Below are 25684 nucleotides of genomic sequence, written 5' to 3'. Positions count from 1 at the left end.
TGTTTGGTACATTTACATTTAGAATAGCTATGTTTTGTTGCTTAATTGATCTTTTTATCATTGGATAATGTCTCTCTCTGTCTCTGGTAATTTTTTTTTTATCCTCACCTGAGGACATTTTTGTTGTTGTTGTTCAGATAGAATGGGAGGGAGAGAGGATGAGAGACAGAGAGAGAAACATCGACGTGAAAGGGACACATGGAGTGGCTGCCACCCACTCGACCAACCAGGGCTGGGGACAAACTGCAACTGAGGTACGTGCCCCTAGCAGAAACCGAACCCGGGACTCTCCGGTCCACAGGCCAACGTTCTAACTGCTGAGCCAAACCGGCCAGGGCTGTCTCTGGTAATTTTTTGCTCTGAAGTCAACTTTATCTCATATTAATACAGCTATTTCTACTTTCTTTTGATTAATGTTTGCATGATGTATCTTTTCCTATCTTTTTACTTTTAACCATATTATTTACATTTAATGTAATATTGTTATTTTAAAGTTTAAATTTGTCATTTTATCTTTTGCTTTTTTTTCCCCGCTCTGTTTTATTACTTTTTGAAGATCTCTGTTTTCTTTTTCCTGACTTTCTGTGGGTTACTTGAACATTATGTAGAATTACGTTTTGTCTTACCTATAGTGTTATTATGTTTCTCTCTGTAGAGTGTTTTTAGTGGTTACTTTAGGCATTACATCTCTCTCTCTCTCATACACACACACTCACGGTCTGTTGGTATCATTTTACCAGTTTTGCAAGAAGTGTAAAATTTTACTTCTCCTTATGCCCCATTTCTTTTCCCTATTCATAATAGAGATGTCTTAAATATTTCTTCTGCAAAAATTTAGAACCTCGTCAGATAGTATTATAATTTTGTCTTTAGCCATCAAACATAATTTAGAAGACTCAAGAAGAGAAGATATGTTTATTATATTTACCTATATTTTTTCTTCCTGTGCTCTTTCTAAGGGTGTTTCTTTACCCCTCTTGAGAAAGACTAAAAAATGAAAAATACATGAATCATCCAAGACTGTGACTTACCTTGGATAATTTCTTTTTTTTTCCTGGAAACTGCCATTTCCCTCAGGAACCCTCAATGGATCATGTAATTCATGTTTTTATGTTCTGTGTGGGGATTTGGCTTTTCTGTTTATATGAGTTTGGTTAAATGCAACCAGGCTGCACATTTAGCTAGTGTCCCAATAGACACCAGAGAAGCAAGTTTGTCAAATGTAAATTAACATATATAATCTAAACATACTTCTACTAACTGGTTTAATATGTGCTCTGCTAACAAAGAAGTCTCCCAGGTAATAAATGTTGAATGCTTGGGAAAAGAATACAGACTTTAACCTTAGCTAACAATTTAGCTCCTGAAGTCAAGCTTTGGGCAAAGAGACACAGGGGTTGTTTTGCTATTTTTTAAAACTCTGAATGATTAGTTAAACAGATAAAGAAACATAATAATGATTTAACCTCTTTTTAGTTGAGTTCTCATTAAAGAGAAGTTTGATTAAAAATAAAAATGAATACATTAGCTCATTTTAAGATAACTGTACATATATATGTAATATATATATTTATATTTCAATAAGATTTAAAAAACCTCACTATTTTGAATAATTGGCTCAGTGCTATAGAAACCCACTTTTTATTTATTTTTATTGATGATTGACATGTAACTTTGTATTAACTTGGTGGATAACCTGTCTGCTCCGAGATAACTTAGAACAGAGTATACCTGGCTATATTTAACATAATAGTTCACAGATACCCATGTTGGCTAAATACATTATTGATTTAATTACTGTGGCTTTGAATAAAGAGTTTGAACCTCTTATTCCTGAATAAGTGCTTTATTGCCCCTTTCCTTGTAGTCCTTCATCACCTTAATGACACATTCACTAATTTCAAAAAGACTAATTCCCCTTCAAAGGCTGATAATTTTGATGAGCTGTTTTGATGGAGGGAGGATTTATAAGTCTTTGCCAGTTGGGCAAATTGCTCATTCAAGGCTTTTAATTGTTCCCTGGCTAATTTCTTTTTTTAAAGAGGCATCTTAACTAGCCTTTCTTTTCCTCATTAGAAGCCTGGCAGCTTCCCAAAGTAAGCAAGGCTTGGCATCTGGCATGTGGCACTCAGTGCCCTGGGGATCTTGCCATCTCCTGGATATCCCACTGCTCCCTTCGCTTCTTCCAGGCTGAGGCTTCTTCCTCTTATGATGACCCTTGATTTCTAATGAGGCTAATGACATTGCTTCAGGAGCTCACATGTGGCTCAGGGCAGTGAAAGCCGTTAGCTTTTATTTTTGCTGGGTCTGGTTGAACCATTTTGATGTAGACTAAGAAAATGGTTAGTGTGGGGCATGTTCAGTCCAATGACGGAGTGGGTCAGGGGGTGCTTAGGAGGTGACATTTCCATCCGCCTATGACTGAGGGGCTTCCCAGGATATGGGACTTTCATTGCTAAAGTCAGGGAACTCCCAGGCAAATGGGAATGAGTTGGGGACCCTAGGAGTACTACTATAATCCAGACGACTCAGGATTCAGCAACCTGTGAACCGAAATATGGCCACATGGAGATCAAAGTGATAGCTCTGAGTCCCTACAGCATAACTGCAGGAACTTAGTTCCCCGAAAGTCCCTTAGATTTTTCTAGAAGTCTCCAGAGAGTGCTTCATATGTTTTCAGAAATGAAAGCTTCTCTCTCCCCATCTTTCTTTTTCTTTTCCTTCCTCTATAGCTTTTAAGAAGTAACCTGCAGCCTATAAGCTGCCCAAGAAGTGCTTCCACACACCACTGTAGGAAGTCTCTGGGAAGACATGGGTCAACCTCCTGACCTGTCCTGCTGCTGCTTTGCTGAGGCTAGTTGTCTCCTGTGGGAGATCCCAAAGCCTTCAGGCTCTTCAGAGTGCCCACAGAGTTACAAGATCCTTCAGCCCTTGGGCTCCCTCCTCTTTTTTCCGACACTGCCCCCAACTCTGCTCCTTTCCTTTCATTATCCTTTTCTCCCGCCTCTACTTATTCTCAGGCACCTTTAAAATGGAGACTCAAAAACTCCCATGCAACACCAACCCACAGTGTGGGGGTGGGAGGGCAGTGGCGTGGTCCTGCTCAGCTCACCCACTAGCTCAGAAGCTTCTTTCTGCTCAGCCAAGCCACTGTCTTGCACAACCATGAAGTGGGAGGATATTTTCAACCTGACAAAGAGTTTTCTCTTAGCCTCCAACTGCTTAATTAAAAGAAGTCAGGCCGTCTCTAGCCCCTATGGTTGTATGGCCTGAGCCTGAGCCTCTGTCCATCATATCTAGAGTTACCTGGAAGCCATCTGAACAGAGAACAGGAGGTCAGGGATGTTGTCTCTGCTACACCCATGCTAGTGTTGATGAGCACTGATGGGTTTCAAAGTACTGAGTTACAGGGCAAGTGACTCAAACTCTGATTTTCCCGCTGGCCACCCCTATCCTCACTAGTCATTTTCATATCTTTTGTAACACCAACGGATGCAAAACAAGCTATCAGAAAGGTTTTGGCTTCTAGTACCACAAATTCTGATTCAAACAGGCTTAAACAAATAGAACATTTATTACCTTATGTAATAGTAAGCCCATAGCAGGGTAAGCTTCACAGTTGAGTGACTCAGTGGCTTGGAAATATCATCAAGAAGCCGTATTGTCTCCATATCTGTGATATGCAATCTGTACATTGTTTCATCTTTAAACTAGTTCCCCTGGTCACAAGTAACCACTGATAGAAATGGGGAAAACCTGTGCCCTTAATTTCATGCATCAGGAGAAAGGGAAAGTAAAAGAGATAAATGGAGGAAGAAAGGGGAGAGAGTGAGGGAGGGGTGTCTTCTTCAAATATAGAATATAACTGCTTTCATTTAACCTGGTTGAGCCAATTTAGATTGTACGACTACTCTGTGATCAGATAGAGCCACCAGGAAAATGCTATCCATTGATTTGCTTTGACTAAGCAGAATCTATGCTCACAGTTAGAAATGGGTAAGTTTCCAGAATCACTCGTGTACACGAGGGATGGATGGATAGATGAGCAGAATTGGGATTCTTTGCAGAAGGAAGAAGGCCTGATGAGTAGCCAACCCACAGGGTCCCCTACGAAATCCCACTTTATGCTATCTCTCTTTCCCTGTGATAGCCTTGGCAGTTCAGGAACTTCGGAAATAGCTTTGTAGTTTGTCAGCAAGAAGAGTTCAAAGAGTCCTAGACACTGAGTTTGAGTTATGGGTTTGCTCTCTTCTAATTATCTGACTTCACACAAGTGAGGTCACTTCCTGAGCTCTGTTTCCTTATCTGTTAAACAGCTTAATACTACTGACTGTTGAGCATTGTTGTTGGTAGTAAAGACATACTGTATGTAAAGTATTTATCATACAACTGGGCACATAGTAGGTTCTTTGCCCACTTTTCTCCCCTACCCCCTGGCCAGTTTTGGAATATAACTGCCTATTGACTCCTCATCCCCACCCCTCTCCCCATCCCCACCCCTCTTGGCTGGTTCTTAGAGACAACCATATGCATGTCTTTTTTTCTTTTTTCTTTCTTTCTTTTATCCTCACTCAAGGACATTTTTTTATTTTTTGTTCAGATAAAGTGGGAGGGAGAGAGTGGAAGAGAGAGAGAGAAACATCGACGTGAAGGGACACATCAAGTGGCTGCCACCCGCACGACCAACCAGGGCCGGGGACAAACTGCAACCGAGGTACATGCCCTTAGCGGGAACCGAACCCGGGTCTCTCTGGACCGCAGGCCGATGCTCTAACCGCTGAGAAAAACCAGCCAGGGCACGTCTTTCTTTTTCTAATCACACTTCTGGGTGGTCTTGGGCTGTTCAGGAGCTGGTAGTGAGGGTAATATGTCTGGCAGCCCTTTTGAAAAGGTGGAAATTGATGGTATGATACGCATCTCTTTGCTATGTGCTGTCAGGCGGCTCAGCCGCTCCCTTTGTGGGTGATTACCCTACAGTGTCCAGCTTCTTGAGCACTTGATCCTGGAACAAGCACAGGTTTGGAGTTGGACTATCTGAATCCCCTCCTTTCTGGATGTGGAAACTGCTGCTTGAATATCATTGAGTGTTAGGTTCTTTGCAGTACAATTGTGATAATAAAACTGCAGTTGGTTGTTTTTGATATCACAATAATAGGATAATGTATATGAATATACTTTGAAAATAAATTGTGAAACCATGTTGAATAAGTAGGAAAATCTGTTATTCTCCAGTCTCAGCCTCTCAGGTATTAAGATGTAGACCTAAATAGCATGATTAACGATGGAGCCATCTTCCTGCAAAAGGGATGTCTGGTCAACCTTCTAGCCTCACTCCCATTTCACTCCATTTGTTCTTTTATTCATAAAATATTTAGGACATTTTCTGGATGATAAAAAGTAGGAGTACAAAGACAGTGAAGACACCTAGCCTTAGGAAATAGTGACTTCTTTGCCTTCATCCACTTCCCCTTAATCTACAAATCTTGGTTGAGAAAATAAAATAAACTAGCCCCTGCTTCTCCAGTTCCATCTTGGGAGGTCCCTTCTTAGTGCTGTTGAAGCTTCTGTAGGGCACTCAGCATCCCCGAGCATCTGAGTGCCTGGTTTCAGGGGTCCTAATGCTGACGATGAACAGACTCTCCTGAGGAGGGAAAGGTCTTGTTCAAGGTCACACAGATTATTTAGTACTTTTTTCTCAGCCCTATTACTCCAGATACACTGATGAAGGGTAGGGCTCAGGCCCAGGCTCTTTTGTCTCTAACACAAGGGTTCTCCTAGACTTTCATGAGTATGTCTCCTCTAGTATTGTGGGACTCACTATTTAAAACTGTATTAATCTCTTCTTCATACCTGGAAGTCCATCAGTTAAAGTCTCTTTCTACATATCTCACCTTGCTTGGCTCTCTGGTATTGGGCTGTTTAGAAAGAGCATGGGGCTGGTAGAGTGAAGACCACTTGGGTCTTGGTTCTTATTTCAGTGCAGACTTGGTGAGGGTCCTTGGAGAAATCACCAGCTGTGCCCATAAATGAAAGCAAAAGTTGCCACCTTTTGCCTGATCATCAGGGCATCTTGGGAGAATATGAGAGAAAAAGAAGAATGCAGGAGAAGAAGAAGGGTCCTGGATTGGGTTCAAAGGAGTGGGGACACCTTCCCACTTTTGTACAATCTTGGACAAATCGTCACATCTCTTTGTGTCTCCATTTCTTCATTGGTAAAATGGGGATAAATAAATATTTTCCTTCTTAATCTAATAGGGATTATGGGAAGAAGCCAATATGTCTGTGGCAGTCAGGAGAGAAGAGAAACTGTGAAGTGAGTGAGAAAATGTGGGCCAGGAGTTGAGTACTGAGAATGAACTGAACGAGGAGGTGGCTGTGTGGGTGACGCTGGCAGGTGCAGAGTGGGAGCCACAGGGATCTCAGCCTGGCTGGTAGAGGAGGAGAGGGTTCTGGTGAATGGTGGTGCCATAAATGGATTAGAAAGGGGTGAGGGGAAAGGGAGGATCTATAATGCTCTAGAAAGAAGAGGACAAGAGGAAAATTATTCCAGCCTATTTGAAATTGGCAGGCTGCTTTCCTTTAAATTAAAACTGGTCAAAGAAGGAGAAACAAAGGTCATCAATACAGAAGGGGCACGGTGGAGAAATCAAGGAATAGTGAGCAATCTCTGAACCATAATCAGGAAAAAAAGCAGAGGTAATCAATGGGTTATGCTTTAGGTTCTTAGGCCCATGACTTATTGCCCAGAAAACACTCATATGGCCACAGCTGGCTGCAGTGGATACTGGGAAATACAGCTGTGTGCCCAGGTAACATTTTTATTACTGTGGATACTAGGGGACAACTAGAAGTCTCTGCTACAAAGATTAGATAAGACAATGAGTGTATGTAAAGCAATGAGGACAGTGCCCAGGACAGACTAAGCTCTCAATGCGTTTTCACTATTATTTCCACTTAATTGCACCAGGAGGAGAATGAATCCCAAAGGGAGGACGGCTGGGGAAGGTGAGCCCTGAGTTACTTTAAAGCCCCCAGGAGAGAAGCTTCTGCGTAGCTTGTAGCGGAGGTGTGCAAAGGAAGCAAGAGTTTGGTGAGACTGGATGTTTACAGTCGCTCTTTTAGGTTGCTGCTGTGAACACTGGTATTTCAAAGGCAGATAATGAAAATGGAAAGGTGCTAACCTCCAACGAGGGGGAGAGGATATAGATAAGGCTGAAATATGTTTAAGTGCTCTAAAGAACTTTGAAATGTTTTTACATAGCAACCTGGGAACATTTTTCTAACAAAAATTCTGAGAATTAGACCATATGTGTGAAAGGCTTAACTTCCTAGGAGCAATGGAGTTATGCAAATCTGAACAGTTGGCATTATTAGTAAGAACAATCGTTTTAAGCTAAGCACTTTGCCCTTCAAAAGACAGGGTTCTGCGAACTAAGGAAGAGGAGTGGTAGGCAGCACGATTGCCCAGGGAGTGCCCTGCCCTTTCCCGGTGGCTGGCACACCCTTTCTTCTTATCTGGGGCAAAGGGAGGGTTAGCTGCCACTTGGCAAATCCACTGCCTAACCGCAGCCAGAAGCTCTCCTGTTTTTCTTCCTGTCTGCTCTCCCTTCTCTCTGCCAGAGGACGAGTGCATGCCTCTGGGCTCCTTTCCCCCTTTCACACCCTTTGAGGGATTTAGGCTCTTGCTGTAAGTCCAACTTCAACTAACAAAGCCATCATTTCTCAGGGCCCCTGGTTTTCTTCTGCAAAATGGAACAGTAGTGCCTGTCGCTGGTGTGTGCTCAGAGCTAGGGCTCTGGTCACTAGAGGGGAAGAGGGACAAACTCTGCACGTGGAGGCAGAAGAAACGTGGGTAAGCCATTTACCTTCTTAAGGCTGTGGCTATTTTAAAAAATAAGTAATAATTAAAAAGCAAACTAAGAGGATATTTCTGGAGATCAAATAATAGACAAGAAAGTGCTTCAATATCCATAAAGCTCTGTACACATATTATTATCTTCCAGGGTAGAGTGGGGCTCCATTGGCCAGGCAAGTGGAGATACAGAATATTCTGTAGTCGATCCTGCTTACAAAGGCCAGAGTTTGTTTGCCTCTGCAAGTGACTTGCCCTCTGTAGGAACAAGGATGTTTCAGAGTCATCCTTTTATTTAACAATGCCAACAGACAGCTTTGTGAGTGCCTACGGAGTATTAGGTGCTATCCTGGGCACTGGGTGGAACCATCTCTGGCCTCCAGGAACTTAGTCATGTGGGGGAGACAGATGATAAACAAGTAAACAAACAAACTTCCAATTCCAGCTGGTGCAGCGCAGTGAAGGGATTTAAGTTCAGGGCTGTGGGCTGGAGGAGCTGCCCTCTGCTGCCCTCTGCTGCCCTCTGCTGCCCTCTGCTGCCCTCTGCTGCCCTCTGCTGCCCTCTGCTGCCCTCTGCTGCCCTCTGCTGCCCTCTGCAGGATGTGGCTGGACGCAACCCGGAGAGATTACGGTCGAGTTGTCTCCCCCTGGGTTGGACCTCCACTGCGGTATCCCAGACTCAGGAGAAGTCTGGTGTTACAAGAGCTGCCTCAGCCGTTGCCCTGTTGCTGCTCGCCTTCTATCCGGAGCTGGGGAGAACATGCTGCTTCCTTGGCCCCCTGTCTGGCCTGGGGCCCTGGGATCTGTGGCCTCAGTGTCTCCCACCACCCGTGTCTCTCCCCACCTTCCCCAGAGGAGAGAGACTCCTAATTCACCAGGGAAGGGCCCTTGCCTAAGCCTTCAGTCTGCACCAACCCGGCCAGCTTCTGAGATGCCAGCTCCCAGGCCTGCAGGCTGCGTGACAGCCTGAAGCCAGGGTTTGGGGAGCTGACTAGATTTTTATCAGGAAGCTAATGAAGCCTGCGTCCTTCTCATGCACGCCCGCCTGGGACAGCTTGGCACAGCTTCCCACAGCCCACTCAGCACCTGCTTCTGGATCAGGCACTCTCCGGGAGCCAGACAGGAGCTTGTTGGCACTCACTCCCTTTCTCAGCTCTGGGAGCTCTGCCCTCTGCCGCAGAGCGAGGGATAGATCTGGGCAGTCCCATCTGGAGCGGAAGGGTAGCATGTCAGTGGCAAGTGTTACATGATCTCGCTACGCTGGGGGTCGAATGTTCCAATTCTGGCCGGCAAAGAAGACAGCAGCTCGAGGGGCTGTGTTGTGGGGAGCACCCTGGGCTGTGAGTCGCAATGTTTAGACTCTGCTCCTAACCAGATGGTGACGTTAGGCAGATCACTTCACCTCTCTGACCTCAGCTGCCTTGTTTGTTAAGTGAGGGGAATGGGTGAAGTGGTGTCCCTAGACCTTCCTGCATCAAAAACGAGATTTGACACAGCTTTCGAAGATGTAATCTTTGAAAATAATACTTGACAGTCTCTGTAATTCATTATCTTTTTTTGAAGAGTGGCCAGGAAAGGGAAGTCAGAGGCTGATTCCCTGCTGGAGATATACTGTGATTCTACAGTTCCTGTAGATTAGTGACTTACATGTTTTGTGACTGAGATATAGTTTCAGCAGAACTGTGTCCTCCCTGAGACTGGCCTCTGACCTCTTGCCCATTGGTGGATTGGAGAAAGGGATTCAGTTGTTCCGGGCGAGGAGGAGGAGGGGAAGTCGGGTGGACAGGCAGAGCAGTGGGAACTGGGATTGCTGGCATCTACGGTTGGCGCATCTGCTGGCTCTTGTCTGCCCGCCCTCTTCGTACACTCTGCCAGTCTCTGCCCTGCTCCGTGCCCCTCCTGGAGAGTACGTCCCTGCCAGCCTGGTGGGGGGAGAGGGAGGTCAGGGGACGAGTCTGTGCTCCCTCCTGCTTTCTTCACAGCCCCGACGTTGGCTCTCCCACAGCCTCTGCCCTCGCTGGGCGCTGCTAACACTGTTCTGTGGCTCATCCCTTCATCTCTAGGGGTGTTAATGGCTTTCTGCTGGGTGTGTTTGTTCTCTTAATCATGCCCGGATTTCTGCAGATAGTCTCATGTGGGGTGAATTCTGTTTCTATCAGGTTCCTAATTGTTATAACTTCCAAAGAGAGCATGAAAAGCAAACAAGAGTTAAAATTTTGTGTGTGTGTGTGTGTGTGTGTGTGTATTAGTCCTCACTCGAGGATATGTTTCACTGATTTTGGAGTCAGAGGAAGAAAGAGCTAGAGCGAGAATGAGAGAGAGAGAGAGAGAGAGAAGAGAAACATTGATATGTTGCCTCCCATATGCACCCCCACCAAGGATTGAAACCGAAGCAGAAACCTAGGCATGTGCCCTGATCAGGAATCAAATCGGCAGCCTTTTGGTGCATGGGACAACGCTCCAATCAGCTGAGCCACAACGGCCAGGGCTTAAGGTTATATTTATCTGTGGTTGTTAACCATGGCTGAATATTAGAATCTCCTGGGGAGTTTGAAAAAAAAAAATACTATGTGTGGGCTCTATCTTTAGACATTCAGATTTCACCAGGGCCTAGGATTGATATTTTTCAAAAGGTCTCTAATATGCAGCCTGAATTTGAAACAACTAATACTACTGGTTGGGATTAAATATTGGGGCTGGAGAAAATATATCTTTTCTCAGAATCAGGTTCATTTCCTTTGTTATGGAGTTGTACTCTTTTTTTCTTTTAAAGTTTCTATTATAGAAAATTCTACACATACACAAAAGTGGAGAGAGTAAAGGGTATGCGTGTACACACCACTCAGATTCAACATTGTCAATGCCTTGGCCCGTCGACGGAGTTGTAGCATTTCACACTCAGACTGGCACAGGGGGGAGTGTTCTGGCAGCTCTGGATCCTTGCCAACACTTGGTATTGTCAGTCCTGATTTTCGCCATCTAGTTGGAATGAAGTGATACTGTGGTTTTATTTTTTATTTCCCTGATGTTTAACGATACTGATTGCCTTTTGGTGTGCTTATTGGCCATTGTGTTTATGTGTATTTAGAAGTGTCTGCGTGTATTCTGCACATTTTTATTTGGGTCTTTTTCTTTTTATTGTTGATTTGTAGAAGTTATTTACATATACTGAATATACGTTTTTTGTTTTTGTTTTTTGGTCACATGCTGAAAATAGTTTTCCCCAGTTAATAACTTGTCTTCTTTTTCTTAGTGGTGTCTTAAAGCACAGAACATTTTAATGTTGATGAGGTCTAATTTATCAAGTTCTTTTTCTTTTTTTGTTCAGATAGAGCGGGAGGGAGAGAGAGAGAGAGAGAAACATTGACATGAAAGGGACACATCGAGTGGTTGCCACCTGCACAACCAACCAGGGCCGGGGACAAACTGCAACCAAGGTACGTGCCCCCAGCAGGAACCGAACCCGGGTCTCTCTGGACCACAGGCCGATGCTCTAACTGCTGAGCCAAACTGGCCAGGGCTATCAAGTTCTTTTATGCGATTTTTGTGTCTGGTTCAGGGACACTTTGCCATCCCTGAAATCATAAAAGTATTTTTCTATGTTTTTTTCTAGAAGCATCAGGTTTTTTTTTTTTTAATCTTTACCCAGGGATATTTTTGCATACTCAATACAACAAATACAAAGCGATTGTGTGTGAATGATTTGACACATGCCTCATAGATCCCTCTAGGTGCCTTCCTCATTTTGTCAGCTATTGTCTCTGTCACCCAGAGTTCCAGTGGGAAGCAGATGTCATGCCAGTGGGGTAATTGAAGAGACTTTAGTAAAAGGACTATTTCTAATGGTGTGGGCAGGAGCAGGGGCCTAGGAGCCATGTGTCCCTAGGCCGAGGAGCAGGGGAGGGCCTGGTGTGGAAGTCCACAGAGAGCAGCTTTATGGAGAGGGCTGCCTTTGTTCGAGGTGAGAGCCCAGCTCAGCTGGCCTGGTAGGGAGGAAGCCAGATGATTTTAAAGTCTGGTCTTACTTTCTTATTTCCTTCCAATACCCAATTGGTGTTTCTCAATGTCTGCATCTAACCAAAGCCGAAGGGTAAGGGAATGCTTTGATGTGGTCTGTACTTGTCAACCTCCTGCAGCAGAGAGTCAGGGGACGAGAGGTGGAGAGTGGATTTGAAAGGGTACATGGGAGTAACCAGCACATTGCTTGTACGGGGAAGGGCATCAACATGTGTTCAGTCACAGAAAGTCAAAGTCACAGAGCACAGGGTTAGAGGAGACCTCAGAGTGCATGAGAGTCACCTGCTGAAGGGCCCTCTTACGTAACTGGTGTGGCAGCTGGTTGTCTGGCTCTGCCTGGCATGCCCGAGAGGCAGAACTTAAGATCTCACAGGGCCCACAGCTGCCCTAGCTTGAGGTGGTGCTGGGGGGTGAATGGCACTGTTGGTGACAAGAGGGGTCCTCGGCCCAGAGACAGGTTTCCTCCTCTCTAAAAGGAGGAGGGCGGGGTCCATGAGTGCCTAAGTTTCTTTCTGGCTGTGGCATTGTGTGAGTCTCTGAACCTGAGAGAGTGACAAACTTCAACATGGGGATAATATAGAACAGACTTGGTTGCCTTGCAGAATAATACATTTTACAATATATAAAATTATGTTTATCAAGTTAAATTAGTTACTTATCACTACTAAATAAAAATAAAACTATTCCACCCCCGAAGGCTGAATGGTTGAACACATGACCTGTTGAATTCCTGTTAAAGCCAAGATGCCTTGTAATTTTTTTTTTTTTAAATCCTCACCTGAGAACACTTCTTCATTTTTGTTCAGATAGAGTGGGAGGGAGAGAGAGAGAGAGAGAGAAACATCGACGTGAAAGGGACAGATTAAGTGGCTGCCTCCCACACAACCCCAACCCAGGTACGTGGCCCTAGCGGGAACCGAACCTGGGTCTCTCTGGGCTGATGCTCCAACCGCTGAGCCAAACTGGCCAGGGCGATGCTTTGTAATTCTTAAGGCGGCCACTGGATGGTGCAGTTGCTTTAGTGTTAGTAAAAACCACCCTGTATTTTCAGCTGGAGTGGGTCTGCAGGAGGGTACTGAACCTGCTGCTTGTGTAGTAGGGGAAACTATACAATGGAATAGCTGAAAGGAACTTCGGGAATTATCTGGTTCAATCCCTTTAATTTAATTTAATTTTAATTGCACAAGAGATATATAAATACATTTCCAATGTAAAGGATGCATGTTTTATATATGTCCCTCTTCCGCTCTTCCTCACTCTTCCTCGGCTATGCTCATTCCTTACCCCAGAGAAAACCCCTTGTTAACCATTTGGGGTATTTCTTTAAGTTCCTTTCTATACATGTATACATATATGTATGTGTGCATGTACACATGTTTTTTTCTAAATGAACATTCATGCAACTCATTTTGTAAATAAAGAAAGTGTGGGGTTTGGAGCCAACATTGTTTTATGGGAAGAGCCTGTGATTTGGAGACACACAGCCTTAGGTTTTAAATTTTGATATTGCAACTTAATAGTTGCCAACCTTGGCCAAGCTATTCAGCTCTCATCTGAGCCTCAGTACCCTCACTTTGCAAGCTGTTCAGGTGTACTAAATGAGATAAATATATGCAAATGCTCCTAGCTCAGCTGGCCTGGTCACAGGTGTTAGTTTCCTTTCCTATCACTCTTGGCCAAGTTCACACAACTCATTACTGGAAGCGCACAGTTCTCTCTACCCTGTGCCTCCCAGGAGCCTTTGAGAGGCTGAGTACATGTGTCCATGCATAATCAGGTACAAACTCCAGCCTATGACCCAACGATTCACGATGAATCCTGCTGCTGCCAAAGCCTTCCCTGGCCGCTGTGTGCCTTGGTTCTGTACAGGTTCGGGGAAGAGCTGTGTTTGAGAGCTGGGGGGAAACACCAGGGTGCAAATGGCACAGAAATTCAGCAGGGATTAGTCAACTGGGGTTCAACGTTAGACTCAGCTCAGGTCTGTAAACTTGTGCAAAGCTCCTGTGTTCTCCGTGCTTGAGTTTCTTTATCTATAAAATCAGAAAGATAAAAATTTGGACCCCATTAGGGCTTAGACTAGTGAGAAGACAAGGAAGCCAGGAAGCTCATGCTGCCTTCCCTTTTGCCTTGTTTTCCAGAGAGCTCAGAGCCAAACTGAATGTGAATGAAGCCACTCTCCTTGTGCTTGGGTTCCTGGGGAAAGTATCTTTAGTTTCACGGTTTTATGTTGGTTATTATTCAGTGGTGTGATTTGTGGCTCTGTGAAGGTGGTGGTGAGGAGATAGGCTGGACTTCTTCCTAATCCAGACACATGGGGCTTCAGGCATTGTACTTTGGGACACCATGGGTGGCTGGGGTCGGGGGAACTCTATCTCCTTTCAAAGGTCCCACTCTCAGTTTTGCTTACCAATCCTTGATATTTCATTGGACAGTTTTATTTGTTTTTTATATTTAAATTTTTTTTCATTGAATTTATTGGGGGACCATTTAAAAAATACTTTCAAATAGGTATTAGAAAATAGTTATTTAAAAATAAGACCTATTACCTTATTTGATCTTTGCAACAGTCTCGGAGGCTTGCCTGAAAAGCGGCGGACATACATGGGTATGCATTGAATGCTGGTTTATAAAAACAACAGACCTTAAAAACATGAAAACACAACAAAATAAAACTCAGAGTACCAGCTTATGTGTTTCCGTCAAAAGCACTCTTTCTTGAGATGCGAAGCTGGCTTTAGCAGTGATGGGATGGCAGGCAGCACAGGTCTTCAGGGAGTCAGCAGCTGTGTAGGCTGATGGGTTTGTTCTCTCCCTGGCTAGACCCGCTCCGTCAGATGGGCCCGCTCCCCTGTCTCGGGCTGGGCATGCGCTGTACAATGAGTGACAGCTGTTTTCTTCTCTTTTCTGTGGAATCTTACTTACGGCCACCACGCAGCTTCCTTAGGAGGACACAGGGCTATGGAACCCTCCTCTGAGGCTACACCTGTGGAGTTAGGACGCTTTGCTCTGCTGCTCCCCATGAAGGGGGACTTGCCTCTCCACTTGGTTCCCATCTCGCCTAAGTTGACCAACAAGTACAATGGGCTTCCTGGGGCGGGGTCCTGAAACTCACCCAGTGGGCCATCTCAAGGGCTCCCTGATCCCATGTTTCCCTCTGCCTGGGTGGCCTTTCCCGAGACACAGAAGGATGGATTTTCCCACTAAGCAGAAAGGGTGAAGAAACAGACTCGGAGTCCACTCTTCCTGTCACCCTCCGCAGCGCCCTGTTACTGTTCATTCCAGAAGAAACTTGCTGGGGGAGGAACAAGAACGACACTGCCCCTGCGGCAGGTTTTCTCTCGCGGGCCAGCGCGGCGGGAGCAGCTTCAGGTTTTTCACAGTTCTGTTGCTGTGCCGTGAATGCTGGGCTTTATGATGAAAAGGAAACTGCCGATTTGATGACAGTGGTGCTGTGGGAGGACTCCTTCACCTCCTAGCAGAGCTCCCACAAAGTCTTCCTCAAGAGGCTTAAATGAGTGACTGGTCTTTTTTTCCCCTTTAATTGATTATTTTAGAGAGAGGAAAGGAGAGAGAGATAGAAACATTGATATGAGAGAGAAACATCAATTGGCCTCCTCCTGCATGCTCCCTCCTGGGGATCAAGCCCACAACTTGGGCATGTGCCCTGACTGGGAATCGAACCGGGATCTCTCAGTCCATGGGACGGTGCTCACTGAGCCACACCGGCTGGGTGAGTGACTTGTCTTTTTTCCAGAGTTCGAGATCGGCACAGTCTACAGTCAAGGCTGTGAACCACTCTCATAGTAATTCCACTGAAACAGAATTTCTTCTTGTTTCTGCATGAATTGCCGTTGACAGTGTTTCCGAATCTTTTTCACCAGTGGTCTCCCATCGGAGAGTCTTGTCTCTGAGCAGAATTGTACCCAAGCCGTGCAGGCAAAGTCTGCCCAGAATTCGGCAGGAGAGCCTGCTGGCAGCAGTGATGCTAGATGGTTGAGTTGCTATCTTTCCTCTCCAGGAAGCTAGGCAGCTTTCTAAAAATGCCAAGTCAGCTAAGTTGGTGCAGTACTGAGAACTGATTAAGAACGCCTCTGTATTCAATTCTACCTCTTCAAATGAAGTGGTTTTCAAAATCCTAACAGTTTAGGTGCCAAAGGGGAGACAAGAAAGCCAGAGCTGAAGGGGAAAATAAATCACTTATCCTAAACAAGGGCTATTTTCACAATGAAAGGGAAAATCGGGTTTGAACTGTGGCGGTGGGGACGAAGGCAGGGCTGCCGCTCTGGGCTTCAGGGCCTGTGTGCAGGGTGTGCGGGGGACCCTGTCCCGGGGAAGGAGGCTTCAGGTTCCACTCAGCTGGACTACATTTGTCAATCCTGCAACAGGGCTCCTTCCTAACTCTAGGCCTCTGACCTTTTCTTGGAGCACTTACTTTAGAAAACCTTCCATCGTAAATTCTTTCTCTGCCCCTTTGAGATGCACACCTTCTCCTAGCCTCTTGCCAGCTCTATAACTCAGGAATGTCTTTCTCAAGGAACTGGGAGCCATCTCTTTGAATGGTAATCATAAGGAAAGGAAGAGTATCCCCTCTTGCGGGCTCTGTGGGCAGGTAGGAGTCTAACTTCCAAAAGCTTCAATTGGCAAACACAGATGCCCTGATCACATTGACCAACCTCCCCCCAACTTCCTCCTGTACTTTTCCACCAGCTCACCCCAATGCTCACCAACTGGCCTGCCTTTCCTCTTGCTCAGTTTCTCCCCGCTATAGCAAGAGTCTTGAATAAAGCCTTCCTTGCCTATTTAACTCTGGTGCAATGTTTCTTTACCACTACTTAACCCAGATCCTCTTTCGCAGACTCTGGAATCATACCACCTCCGTGGAGCAACCTCTTCTTCCCAGCTTCAGCGCCCTTGGGAGATACCCTCGCAGCATCACCTGTGGACTGGAGGAACCCGCTCTGGCTCCTCCCTCTCCCTCCTGTAATCCTGATAAAGAACTCCCCTAGTTGCACCAAGCCACATGACTACCCCACAGGAGACCACATTTGCTTTGCAGCTAAATGTGTCCTCTTGACTATGCATCTGGCTGATGGAGGGTGAACGGAATGTGCAATGTGTGTAATTTCCATTTCACTTCATCGACAGGGAATGACGTGTCTTTGTCTTCTCCTTTCTGTGCTCTAGAACACGGAAGTGGCAGTATGTTGTCTTTGACCTCAAAGATAAGAGCAGCACCTAGAAGGCTTGGCAAAACACAGATTTCAGGCCCTCCCCCCAGAGTTTCTGATTCAGTGGGTCTGGAGTGGGGCATAGAAGTGGCATTTCTCACAAGTTCTTGGGTGATGCTGATACTGCTGGTCCAGGGACCACAGGAGATGGCGGAAGGACAAAGCAGGAGCCTGGGTCCCTGGGTGGTCTGTGGAGCAGAGCCACCTCACGCTGGGGCATGTCTGGGCTGTTGCCATAAGAGTGGAATAAACATCTGTTGTGTTGGAGCCACAGTGTTTTTTGTCTCTCTTTTTTCTTTAAGCTGCCGAATCTGTCTTAATGCAATTATTACAGGTAAGGGTTACACAGTAAGACTGGAGGTCTCAGGCGCTCCTGGGCAGCAGGCTCTTAGGTTCAACATGGGTGATTTTTACTTGGAAAAATGATAAAACAAAAGCAATTACTTGTTTAGTCACATAATGACTTTTATGAGAGTATCCCAGGTAGGCAGTCAACTGAAAACATCCTTTCCACATCTGCATTAGTGTTTGTTTTTTGCCTTGGGAAAATCTCAAAACTTGTATATCCCTTGTAGGGCATGGAATTTCAGTGCTATTGCTCAGAGAGGGGGCTTTGGGTATTCTCTTAGAAACCATTGAAAATTCAAACATTTCTTATTATGTGCTTGTTCATATAAACACGAAGATACTGATAACAATAATAATAAACATCTACTGAATGTTTACTAGATACCAGGTACTATGTGCTCTATATACAATAAATAATTTATTCTTATAACCCTGCGAAGAAGCATTGCTATTATCTCTATTTTGCAGATGAAGAAATTGAGGTTTGGAGGCCTCAAGTAACAGTAACGGGTCAAGAGTCCATTCTAGGTCTTTCAGATACCAAAGCCCATTACCTTAACCTTGGCAACATTCTTTCTCTGCCTGGTAACTCTTAGACCCACTATCAGATCAATTTCAGGCTCAGTGCATCAAGCCTAATACTTGCTGGCAATAGGATTCTGTTAATGTGTATGTGTTTTCAAAAGCAAATGTCATTTATTTCCAAAACTCAGTCCTGCCTTGCACAATCTAGACTGTGTGCTCAGGCTGCCTGACCCTGCTGGGGGGACTGTTAACTGGGAATGAGAAGAGGGCATGGAGTTTAAAGGGTGGCAAGTGGATTTAAGGCTGTGAGAATTTACTACCATGCAGTGTTGGATTCCAGTATAGTGTTGAGTTTAGTAAATCATCACCTGTGTGTGGGGGCAGCAGTGAGGGGGCCCGTCTGGCAATTTCAGGTAGGGACTATGGTAATTTTCCTAGTTAGTGCCTCTAGAGTAAGGTCAACCCCCAACAAACCCAGGCCAGCATGAGTGGGAAGCATTAACCACCCTCACAATACATCCCTGCATCTCTGCGGAGGCCCCTCTTCGTTCCAGACCTCTGGCTGCTTCTTAGAACCAATGTTCTCTCCAACCTCCAATCATTCCTTCACAAATTACTTGTTCTGTTTTTAGTTCAGTTCCTCCACCTACTTATATCACAGTAGAAAAATTATTATTTTTTTATCCTCACCCGAGGACACTTTTCCACTTTTGTTCAGATAGAGTGGGAGGGAGGGAGGGAGGGAGAGAGAGAGAGAGAGAGAGAGAGAGAGAGAGAAACATCAACATGAAAGGGACATCGAGTGGCTGCCACCTGCACAACCAACCACGGCCGGGGACAAACTGCAACTGAGGTATGTGCTCTTAGCGGGAACCGAACCCAGGTCTCTCTGGACCGCAGGCCGACGCTCTAACTGCTGAGCCAAACCGGCCAGGGGGTACAATTTTTGAATTAAATAATCAACAGTCAATTAATTCCACTCTTACTTTGATGGGATTATGAGGATGAAGCAATGCCAAGAGCAGAGTGTATCTTGAAATCCACACAGACCCTAGGAATGATCACATTTTTACCCAAATGTAAAACCACGTGAACCACGGTTCCAAAATGTGCTGACTAATCGTTTGTATTGAACTGTAGGCCCATAGCATGCTGACTTTGCCTGGATTCTATTCTATATGTCTCAAGGCTTTAATGCAGGGATCAGTAAACTTTTTCTGTGAAGGGCCAGATAGTAAACATATTTGGTTTATGGGTCATATGATCTCAGTGGCAACTACCCAGTTTTGTTGTTGTAGTGGCTAAGCAGCCATAGACAGTATGTAAACAAATGAGCATGGCTGTGCTCCAATAAAACTTTATTTACAAAAACAAGTGGTGGAATGGATTTGACCCATGGGCTATTGTTTGCCTACCAATGATTTAGAAAAAGACAATAGCTTATTCAGTCAAAATTTAGGAGAATTCAAAATTTAGGGAAACATATGGGGAGGAAGAACTAAATGATACCCTGACTTATGGAAGGAACATTCAAAGCTATCTTGACATTCTGGATCTTGTTTAAGGTAACACGATTAAATATGGTAGTGATAAAGAGAGGATTTTGTATTTTTTGGTTCAAAATATGACATGTGAGTGTATAGGATGGGGGTAAATTTGTTGGGAGAGATTGCATGAAGAAAAGACGAGAGGTCTTACTTTGCTTAAAAGTGTGAGCGTGTGGGAGGCCTCGCCTGCTAAGAGCTGGCCTGTTCGGGGCTGCACTGCAGGGTGGGTGAGATTAGCGATGTCATTGTCCTGCTGGCTCTGTCCTGGTCAGACCACCCCTGCAGTGTGGTGTGCGAGGTGGACATCTCGTTTTGGAGTCGGCCGACAAATTAAAGTGCATCTTCTGAAGGGGGGGTGATGAAGGTTAGGGGCCAGGACACCATTCTCTCTGAGGAATCACGAACTCAACTAAACTTTAGTCAAGGAAGAGAGGACCAAATTGAGGACTGTCATTATCTTCACTTATCTGGATTCCTGTCATGATGAGGGTAGGACTTGTATGGGGCTTAAAAGCCAATGGGCTCCTGCACAGACGTTGCACAGTTAGTACTTGACTGAACACTGTGCGGAGAGGTTACAGAGGTTACAGGCGTTGGGCCTGGGGTAAGGATGGAGTTTCTAACAGCAGAGTTCTCCGCCAGTGCGATGGCCCCTTTGATGGTTCCCGGCCCTGGAGAGGGCTGGGCATCAGCGTCCGTGAGACGCCACATTTCCCTCTGCAGTGGGGCAACCACATTTGTTGATATTTCTAACAAAATGGTCTTTATATAAAGATACAAAGAGTGATGCCAGATGGGTTATTTGTATTGTTTGTAAAATTGAATAAAAATATTCTGTATAGTGTACAATATCTTTGGCTGAGCAGGCATTCAATATTGAGGGGGATAATAAATGCTACTTAAAAATGTTTGTAGAGAAGAGGAAGAAATCATATGTAAGTGCTTGTAAGTTTGTCAGTGGTCAGGGCCACCTGAATCCAGTTACCAAGGCCTTTGAAGCGTGGAGGGTGATTCAGAAAGGAATAAGTTCACTAGGAGCTCTACAAGAATGGTAAAGTCCTCTTTGTTACAGAACAAACTGTCTCTTCTCCAGACTTTGTTGTCCTCTGGGTCAAGTCGTGGAGCCTTTGCTATGTGCCAGGAACAGGTGTAAGCATTTTATATGTATTGATTTATTCATTTACTGTAGTAATCTTTCTCAACCAAGGATGATTTCCCCTCCCCACCTCATCCCCGGGGACATTTGGAAATATCAAAGAACATGTTGGTTGTGATATCTGAGGGAGGGGGAGTTGCTACTGGATGCGACTAAATATGCCACAATGCACACGGCAGCCCCCTATGACAAAGAATTATCCAGGCCCAAATACTGGTAATGTTGAGGCTGAGAAACTCTGTTTTATAGGCTAATAGGTACTATTGTTAACCCATTTTACAGTTAGGGGAACTGAGAAGTTAGGTAACTGGCCCAAGGTCCTCCAGAACTAGAAATTTGGATAATCACTTTAATATCTTGCCTCTGTGTTTATTTAGTGATGTTATAATACATATAGCATAGGAAGTACTATGTGTGGTTGTTATAGTTCTTGGAACCAGCACAAAAATGAAATTCTATTTTTATTTTTTATTTTATACATAGTAAATACAGAAATACTTTGCAAGCAATCCAGGTATTTCCAGATGAGTTTGTTAGTGGAGTCAGACTAAAGGTGTGGGGAGTCTCTGCAGACCTGCGACAAAGCTGACAGGGTCCACTGTTCCTCATTGTCCCTGGTGCTCCTAGTGGCTGATGCAGAGAAGTTACCTGCTACCTGTGTAGTAAGTACAGGTGAACAGCCCTCACTAGCGCCATGTCAGGAAACCCTTAGGTTTATGACTTAAAGAATAGATCAAAATTCTCTGTTTTTCTTCCCCATCATGGTCTCCAACCCTGACACTAATCCCTAGTCATGGGTCTGAATTTCTTTGGAAGTAGCTTGTTGCTCAGTGTGATAAGGAACTGATTGCATCTTAAGGAACGACTATGTTTTCTGGGAGGGATAAACTAAATTAGGGTTCTACACTTTTCCTAGAGGCCTGTCAGGATTCTCAGGGAAGGCCAGAGAACACAGGATTCAGAAACATCATTTGTTACAAAGGGAGGGCGCCCATGGCTGGGGTCAGGGAAGGAATGAAACTCAACAACATTTGCTTACTTAATTGGTTGGAAATGAATTCTGTCTTCTTTTTCTTCCTTTAGTCCTCCTATCGGTTTGGCTCTTTCTCCCAGAGACAGTACCAGAGACTGTATGTGTCCCTGTGGGCAGTGTGGGTGATTCATCTGAGACTCCGGCACCCAGTGCAGGGCCTGGCGTGCCTACGTACAGGGGTCCGTTCATCTGGCACTTAAGGAATGCTTCGTGTGTGTCTGGCACGAAGCTAGGTACTGGTCCTGACCTCAAGAGGCTAACAAACAACTTGTAGGAACCAGTTCAGTAAAACAAAGAGCACACAGACTTCAGAGAGCATTCTGACTAAAGTGTGCACGGGGTGCTCTGGGGGTGGTGACGCTTCTGAGTCAGACTGGGGGTGTCAGGGAAGGCTTCCTGAAGGAGAACTTCTTGAGTTGACTTTGAAGTTGAATCTAACTCGAATCTAGTCAGTAAAAGAAATGGGGAAAATGTATCTCAGTCCAAGGGGTCACAGGGGCCAGGACACAGAGGCATAAGCCTTGCCGATGAGAGGGAATTGTAAGGGCTTCAGCACAGTGAGAGTGAGAAAGGATGGGAACAAGGCCAGGCGTGTGGGCAGCAGCACTGGGAACCCTTGTGCCACTCCGAGGCTGCGAATGCTGACCAGAAAGCCCTGGGACCACCAGGGGCTCAGTGCACTTCCTAAAGTGGCCTCTGGCAGCGAATGCAGAATGGATTGGGCAGGGGCCAGACTGGCAGCAGGAAATGGCATTGGGAGCTTTCATTATAATGCAGGCTAGAAGCCAAGAGGCCTGAGCTCACAACTCACAGTAGCAATGGCTGGGAAGGGACTGATTCAAGAAATGCAGTTGACCCTTGAATAACACGGGTTTGAAATGAGTGGGCCCACTTATATGTAGATTAAAAAAACAAATATACGGTTGGCCCTCAATATCCCTGGGTTTTGCATCCCTAAACTCCCAGCCACAAATGGAAAATACTGTTTCCCATTCACAGTTGATTGAATCTGTGGATGTAGAGGGTGGATTGTATGTATGAGCATCTGTAGATTTTGATATCCCTGGGGGTCCTGGGACCAATCCCTCACTAATACTGAGGGACACTAGTTTTTGGGGAGTCAAATTTATACATGGATTTTTGACTGAGCAGGGGTATTGGTGCCCCCAACCCTGGTGTTGTTTAAGGGCCAACTGTACTTGGAAGTAGAATTTACAGGGGGTTGTGGTTTGCTTTGGCCAATGATATATGAATGGAAGCATTTATATAATGTCTCATCACAGAGCCTGCTATTTGAAATGAAAGTGAAGCTACAATTATTTTTTAATTAGAGACAGAGTAAGGAGGAGAGAGAGAGAGAGAGAGAGAGAGAGAGAAACATCAGTTTGTTGTTCCACTTACTTATGCGTTCATTGGTAATTCTTGTATTTGTCCTGACTGGGTTTCAAACCCACAACCTTGGGATATGGGGACAATTCTCTAACCAACTCAGCTACCCGGCTAGGGCCAAGCTACAATTTTTTTTTTTAAACAAAACATTTTAGCAGAATATAATCTAAAAAAAAAAAAAAAAGGAAAGACCAGCAACAAAGATCTTATACTTAAATGCTCTGCACCAGGGGAGGACAAGAAAGAGAATGACGTCTTCCCAGGATTCTTTTACCAGCAGAGTGAACTCTTCATTTTATTTTTCTACATATTTTTCAGCATTTGAATCCTCAGTTTTCTACATCTTAACTGGAGATACTCTGTAGCACAAAGACGCATGTACACACACACACACACACACACACACACACACACAAATATAAAACTACACTGAGGCCAGGATATAATGTTCTAAAGGCATTTAAAGAGAACAGAGCAGTTTTACCTCAGTTTGGATTGCAGCCCAGTGATGGAGGGAGGCCTGTTAAGTGGTCAGAGTTATTGGTTTCTAGTGTCCCTTCTCTCCCAGTGGTTTGGAATGTGGCCCTGCAGTCAGCTGACAATATTCATGGATTAATTAATGGGGACAGGCTTCCTCTGCTGTTCTTTCCCACCTGATCTGCTGGCTTGCTCTTTTGATACTTTATTGCTAACTGCAGTGCTGTGTCAGGGACAGAAGATCCCGCTAAATCAGTCTGATTTGCTGCTACCTGCTTTGCAGAACTGGAGAAGGAGCTGAAAAATGGCCTTGGGGAATAGCCTTGGGGGAACTATAGCATTAAAAAAATTCAGATTATTCTCTTCCTCAGCTGGAAAAAGTAACTTGGTGAGTGTTGATTTCAGGTTTGAGGATTCCTTCCCAAGTAGTTTTTCCATACGTTCTGAAATTTGTCATTTTGAACCTATTTCTCTGCCTATAACTTGAGAAGTACTGCAGAGCCTTTGATGGTCCATAAAACAAGATAGGTCACTATGGTGCAGGGTGAGGCTGTCTGGGGTGTGTGACTGGGTAGGAGATGCCCTTTGCAAAATTTCTCTTTTGCCCTCCTTCCCTACCAACTGCCAAGATTTAAAGTCACACCAGAGATATGAGCTCTGGAAGTGCCATTTATTACTGAGATTCAAAGGTACGAAAATAAGCACAAAGAAAGGAGAGTACTTCTACGGATTGCTGAAGAAGGAAGTGAATGGATCTGTGACTTAAGAGGTATCACCTTCAGTTAATCACTGCTGACTCTTCCTTTTCTCCAATCCCTATAAATCACTGTGAAACCAGGACAAAAGATAATACACACAACATGGAAGGAAGTGGAGCTGGTTTGCATGTTTCTACAGAGGGCTGCTGAAACCGGAGCCCCAAGATTTTTTGTTGTTAATCCTCACCAAGGATATTTTTCTATTGCTTTTTGGATAGAGTGGAAGGGGAGGGGAGGGGAGAGAAACATAGATTTGAGAGAGATACATTGATTGGTTGCCTCCTACACGACCTTGACCAGGGCTGGGGATCAAACGTGTAACCCAGGTAAGTGCCCTTGACCAGTAATTGAACCCGAGACCCTTTGGTCTGTGGGCTGATGCTCTGACCACTGAGCCAAACTGGCCAGGGCTGTCTCTCTTTTTTTTGCATTACTAGCCACATTGCTTTTCATTATTCCCAGATCCCAGTTTTTCTGACACCAGCCTTTTAAAGTACCTCCACTTTCAAAAAATCACTTTCTATACTGATGATTTTAATTCATCTTATTAATTCCAACTCCATCCTGACTCCAGCTACCAGTATCATAGGGACACGGGAGGAGAAAGGCCTGATTTGGCCTTAAATTATAGCATATGGAAAAGGGTTTTAGTGTTTTTCTCCCTTGAAGCTGGTATCCTATCCTTTTATAGGCAACTCTTAGGGAGCTCTTCACTTGGAAGTGTTTCATTTCATTCTTGGATATAAGAACCTATCTTTGAAAACCACTACATAAGAAAATGTTCTATAATGACATAGCTACTTGTTTGGACAAAACCTTGTGTGCATTCTCTCCTTCCACACCTGGAATAGAAGCAATTGTTTTACATTTGAATTTCAAGTACTAATTATTAACACTAAAAGACAATGAAGCACTCCTCCTTCCCTACCCCTGAATGATACTTATCTCTGGTCCTCTCCTCACTCAAACCTCCAACACCTTCTCTCCCAACATCGCTTTAAGCTGGTGACCATGCATTTGACTGGACGTCACAGCAGGGGAAAAGGGCTTTCCCCAGATTGCTCCCTGGACAGTGTCTGCCTGTCCTCCAGGCTCACTTCAGGCTCTTCTAGCTGTGCACTAGGTCCCGTCCTCCACTTGGTCTTTCAGCGGCTCTCACTCTATATCACTATAGCAACTGTCCCCTTCTCTCTTACGTCATTGACTCTTTGTTCCTTACTGGGTCATTCTTATGAACATGCTATTATGTCTCCCGTCTTAAAATGGAGCAGCTGCCACCCCATGTCTTTGCATCTGCTGCAACAAAAATTCTAGAAAGCGATGTCTATGCTCACTGTCTCCAATTTCTTTCTTC

Source organism: Molossus molossus, unplaced genomic scaffold (genome assembly GCF_014108415.1).
Source record: "Molossus molossus isolate mMolMol1 unplaced genomic scaffold, mMolMol1.p scaffold_m16_p_15, whole genome shotgun sequence".
Classification (NCBI taxonomy): Eukaryota; Metazoa; Chordata; class Mammalia; order Chiroptera; family Molossidae; genus Molossus; species Molossus molossus.
Note: the sequence above shows the minus strand (reverse complement) of the source record.